The 5,632-nt window shown below is 57.0% G+C and overlaps 1 pseudogene; it reads left to right on the top strand.

Annotated features, from left to right (window-relative positions):
• The first annotated feature begins 209 nt into the window (after positions 1-209).
• On the top strand, positions 210-5,243 carry LOC100969674 (rRNA 2'-O-methyltransferase fibrillarin-like; annotated as a pseudogene).
• Positions 5,244-5,632: the final 389 nt, after the last annotated feature.

The following is a 5,632-nucleotide window of genomic DNA, read 5'->3' as shown; positions in this document are numbered from 1 at the left end:
TTAGTTACTCCTCAAATTGCATAACTGCTTTTACTCCTCAACTTGCATAGCTACTGCGGCATTCTTTCAAAGACACACTGTACTGCATGGTGGCATAAATTGCTCCTCAGTACTCTTGTGTTTAAAAATGTCTTCCACTCTTTCCCACGTGCGAAAGCCCCAGACTTGTGGCGTTGTGGATTCTGGAACTGCACAAGTCAGGGCTCACTATGAAGCCAGGTTTTAGTCCCTGTGGGGTGGCTTCAGCAGCTGAGGGGACATTGGTGACCATGGTGGTTGTGGTGGGGTCGAGGAGGCTTTGGTGAAGGCTGAGGTCCAGGTGGAGGTGAAGGAAGAGAGGGAGGAAGTGAAGGAGGAGGAAGAGGTGGTGGGGGGAGAAGGAGGAGGTACGGGAAGAGGAAGAGGAGGTAGGGGGAAGAGGAAGAGGTGGTGGGGGAGGGGGATGAGGAGGTGGTAGGAGGAGGACATGGGGGAGGAGGAGGAAGAGGTGGTGGGGGAGGAGGAAGAGGTGGTGGGGGAGGAGGAAGAGGTGGTGGGGGAGAAGGAAGAGGTGGTGGGGGAGGAGGAGGAGATGGGGAGGAGGAGGAAGAGGTGGTGGGGGAGGAGGAGGAGATGGGGAGGAGGAGGAAGAGGTGGTGGGGGAGGAGGAAGAGGTGGTGGGGGAGGAGGAAGAGGTGGTGGGGGAGGAGGAGGAAGAGGTGGTGGGGGAGGAGGAGGAAGAGGTGGTGGGGGAGGAGGAGGAGATGGGGAAGAGGAGGAAGAGGTGGTGGGGGAGGAGGAAGAGGTGGTGGGGGAGGAGGAAGAGGTGGTGGGGGAGGAGGAAGAGGTGGTGGGGGAGGAGGAAGAGGTGGTGGGGGAGGAGGAAGAGGTGGTGGGGGAGGAGGAAGAGGTGGTGGGGGAGGAGGAAGAGATAGGGGAGGAAGAGGAAGAGGTGGTGGGGGAGGAGGAAGAGGTGGTGGGGGAGGAGGAAGAGGTGGTGAGGGAGGAGGAAGAGGTGGTGGGGGAGGAGGAAGAGGTGGTGAGGGAGGAGGAAGAGGTGGTGGGGGAGGAGGAGGAAGAGGTGGTGGGGGAGGAGGAAGAGGTGGTGGGGGAGGAGGAAGAGGTGGTGGGGGAGGAGGAAGAGGTGGTGGGGGAGGAGGAAGAGGTGGTGGGGGAGGAGGAAGAGGTGGTGAGGGAGGAGGAAGAGGTGGTGGGGGAGGAGGAAGAGGTGGTGGGGGAGGAGGAAGAGGTGGTGGGGGAGGAGGAAGAGGTGGTGGGGGAGGAGGAAGAGGTGGTGGGGGAGGAGGAAGAGGTGGTGAGGGAGGAGGAAGAGGTGGTGGGGGAGGAGGAAGAGGTGGTGGGGGAGGAGGAAGACTTGGTGGGGGAGGAGGAAAAGGTGGTGGGGGAGGAGGAAGAGGTGGTGGGGGAGGAGGAAGAGGTGGTGGGGGAGGAGGAAGAGGTGGTGGGGGAGGAGGAAGAGGTGGTGAGGGAGGAGGAAGAGGTGGTGGGGGAGGAGGAAGAGATAGGGGAGGAGGAGGAAGAGGTGGTGGGGGAGGAGGAAGAGGTGGTGGGGGAGGAGGAGGAGATAGGGCAGGAGGAGGAAGAGGTGGTGGGGGAGGAGGAAGAGGTGGTGGGGGAGGAGGAAGAGGTGGTGGGGGAGGAGGAGGAGGTGGTGGGGGAGGAGGAAGAGGTGGTGGGGGAGGAGGAAGAGGTGGTGGGGGAGGAGGAAGAGGTGGTGAGGGAGGAGGAAGAGGTGGTGGGGGAGGAGGAAGAGATGGTGGGGGAGGAGGAAGAGGTGGTGAGGGAGGAGGAAGAGGTGGTGGGGGTGGAGGAAGAGATAGGGGAGGAGGAGGAAGAGGTGGTGGGGGAGGAGGAAGAGGTGTTGGGGGAGGAGGAAGAGGTGGTGAGGGAGGAGGAAGAGGTGGTGGGGTAGGAGGAAGAGATAGGGGAGGAGGAGGAAGAGGTGGTGGGGGAGGAGGAAAAGGTGGTGGGGGAGGAGGAAGAGGTGGTGGGGGAGGAGGAAGAGGTGGTGGGGGAGGAGGAAGAGGTGGTGGGGGAGGAGGAAGAGGTGGTGAGGGAGGAGGAAGAGGTGGTGGGGGAGGAGGAAGAGATAGGGGAGGAGGAGGAAGAGGTGGTGGGGGAGGAGGAAGAGGTGGTGGGGGAGGAGGAGGAGATAGGGCAGGAGGAGGAAGAGGTGGTGGGGGAGGAGGAAGAGGTGGTGAGGGAGGAGGAAGAGGTGGTGAGGGAGGAGGAAGAGGTGGGGAGGAGGAGGAAGAGGTGGTGGGGGAGGAGGAGGAGATAGGGGAGGAGGAGGAAGAGGTGGTGGGGGAGGAGGAAGAGGTGGTGGGGGAGGAGGAAGAGATAGGGGAGGAGGAGGAAGAGGTGGTGGGGGAGGAGGAAGAGGTGGTGGGGGAGGAGGAGGAGATAGGGCAGGAGGAGGAAGAGGTGGTGGGGGAGGAGGAAGAGGTGGTGGGGGAGGAGGAAGAGGTGGTGGGGGAGGAGGAAGAGGTGGTGGGGGAGGAGGAAGAGGTGGTGGGGGAGGAGGAAGAGGTGGTGGGGGAGGAGGAAGAGGTGGTGGGGGAGGAGGAAGAGGTGGTGGGGGAGGAGGAAGAGGTGGTGAGGGAGGAGGAAGAGGTGGTGGGGGAGGAAGAAGAGATAGGGGAGGAGGAGGAAGAGGTGGTGGGGGAGGAGGAAGAGGTGGTGGGGGAGGAGGAAGAGATGGTGGGGGAGGAGGAAGAGGTGGTGAGGGAGGAGGAAGAGGTGGTGGGGGAGGAGGAAGAGATAGGGGAGGAGGAGGAAGAGGTGGTGGGGGAGGAGGAAGAGGTGGTGGGGGAGGAGGAAGAGGTGGTGAGGGAGGAGGAAAAGGTGGTGGGGGAGGAGGAGGAGGACGTGGGGGAGGAAGAGGAAGAGGTGGTGGGGGAGGAGGAGGAGATGGGGAGGAGGAAGAGGTGGTGGGGGAGGAGGAAGAGGTGGTGGGGGATGAGGAGGAGGAGGTGGTGGAGGAGGAGGAAGAGGTGGTGGGGGAGGAGGAACAGGTGATGGAGGATTCCTTTCTGGTGGCCACCGGGGTGGTGGTGCGGTAGAGAAGGAGGAAAGCAGTCTGGGAAGAATGTGACAGTGGATCTGTATGGGCTGAGGTGTCTTCATTATGGAGGAAAGGATCATGCACTAGTCACTGAGAATCTGGTCCCTGGAGAATCAGTTTATGGAGAGGAGAGAGTCCCCGCTTCGCTGGGAGACGACAGCATGGAGTCCCAAGCATGGAACCCCTCCCACATCAAGCCAGGGCCCAGGTGCTCTCTCTCGGGGCTGCCTCAGGCACCACCATCTCCCATGTCTCTGACATCGTAGGCCCAGGTGGTCTAGTCTAGGCCATGGAGTCCTCCCACCGCTCTGGCCGTGCCTCGTTAACTTGACCAAGAAGAGGACCAACATCCTTCCTGTAAGGGAGGGTGCTCGGCACCAGCACAAGTACCATGTGCTCATGGCCGTGGTGATGTGGCTTTTGCTGACGTGGCCCTGCCAGGCCAAACCCGGACTGTGGCCCTGAAAGCCCACCCCTTCCTGCCGATTGGAGGACACAGATTTCCACTGAGGCCAATTGCAGGGAGCCCACAGCCCAGCAGAGGCCATGTTTGTGTGCGATGTGAAAAGGATGGAACAAGAGAACACGAAGCCCTGGAGCGGCTGGCCTGAGAGCCACACCAGAGAGACCAGCTTGTGGTCCTGGGAGTGGACAGGCCACCCGCCAAGGTGAGGAGCTGAAGTTCAGCACATTCCGGATTGCGATGAAGTGTGTTGATAGTGTGGCAAGGGGGCTTTCTTTTTCTTTTCTTATTTATTTTGAGGGGTGAGGGTGGGAGGGGCTGGATTGAGGGACTCACAAGGCGGGTTTTCTATTGAAAAACTCATCTGTCACGAAAACATCTTCCAGGCCAGGCATGGTGGCTCATGCCTGGAATCCCGGCACTTTGGGAGGCTGAGGAAGGAGGATCGCTTAAGGCCAGGAGTTCAGGGCCTCAATTGTTTATAAATTACCCAATACAAGCTATTTTGTTACAGCAGCAGGAACAGACCAAGACAGGACCCATTTGCACTATTTTTCGCTCTTGTCCAAGATATGTTTTCTATTTATTTATTTATTTATTTATTTATTTATTTATTCAGATGCAGTCTGGCTCTGTCGCCCAGGCTGGAGTGCAGTGGTGCGATTTCAGCTCACTGCAACCTCCACCTCCCGAGTTCAATTGATTCTCCTGCCTCAGCCTCCCGAGTAACTGGGATTACAGGCATACACCACCACGCCTGGCTACTTTTTTTGTGTTTTTGGTAGAGACACGGTTTTGCCATGTTGGCAAGGCTGGTCTGGAACTCCTGACCTGAGGTGATCCACCCTCCTCAGCCTCCCAAAGTGCTGGGATTACAGGCATGAGCCACCTCACCTGGCCTAGTATTTTATTTAGAATGTGTGCATCTATCATAAATAATATTGGTTTCATGTTTGTGTGCCCGCAGCAAGGTATTTGCCAGATGTGTTGGTGCCAGAGTTGTTTTGACATCAAGAAATGAACTGAGGCCAGGTGCGTTGGCTCACGCCTGTAATCCCAGCACTTTGGGAGGCCGAGTTGGGTGGATCACGAGGTCAGGGGATCGAGACCACGGTGAAACCCCATCTCTACTAAAAATACAAAAAAAAATTAGCCAGGCGTGGTGGTGGGTGCCTGTGGTCCCAGCTACTCGGGAGGCTGAGGCAGGAGAATGGTCTGAACCTGGGAGGCGGAGCTTGCAGTGAGCCGAATTCGCGCCACTGCACTCCAGCCTGGGGGACAGAGCGAGACTCCGTCTCAAAAAAAAAAAAAAAAAAAAAAAAAGAACCAGAAAAGCCTTCTTTCTTTTTCTGTGTGCTGGTGTGGTTGTAAAGCATGGACTATTAGTAATAACCACTTGAGCTGGCTTCACTGAGTGTGTGCAGACAGCCCATAAAAAGAACAATTGGAAATACTGCTTAGGGGTGGTATTTTGCACTGGTGGACAGACCATTTTGTTCCCAGATGTTTGCGGAGCGAAACAGATTGTGTCTCTGCCTTCCCATCTGGCGTAGAGGGTCAGCACCGCTGGCCTCATAGCCAGCTTGCCGGGATTTTGCAGGATCCTCCAGCATGCATCCATGCCATCTCCCCTGAGCTGTCTCCTTCAGCAGCACAGCCTGGAAGGAAGAGGAGAATGCAGGGCGGATAGAGATGGGCCTCAATTCAATTCCTCTGAATTGCTTCATTTGCCAGGACTGAAGGAAATGAGCGAGGCCGTGATTCAAAGTCAGCAGCATCTGTGTTTTTGAAGGCCTAGGTTGTATTGTGGAAGTGTAGAGTTTCATTGTTGGCTTTAAAAATAATGTTCACAGAGGCTCTTAAAAAAAAAGAAGAAGAAGAACGTTATGAGAGGCAAGGAGATTAGACTCTGAATCTAGTTTTCTTTATCTTTGTCGAAGAGAAGTTTTTATCTGAAAGGTTTTATCACCAGCAGGTTGACAGGCTACTGCAGTCACCAGCTCCATTTAGAACGGGATTGGAAAGTAATAAAAACCTCTTCCTATTTTATAGTTGCACCTGTGCCTGCCAGATGGACTAGACATCGTGAACTGTGGGGTAACTGA

This window comes from Pan paniscus, chromosome 3 (assembly GCF_029289425.2).
Source record: "Pan paniscus chromosome 3, NHGRI_mPanPan1-v2.0_pri, whole genome shotgun sequence".
Classification (NCBI taxonomy): domain Eukaryota; kingdom Metazoa; phylum Chordata; class Mammalia; order Primates; family Hominidae; genus Pan; species Pan paniscus.
This window is presented reverse-complemented; position numbering and strand designations above follow the sequence as displayed.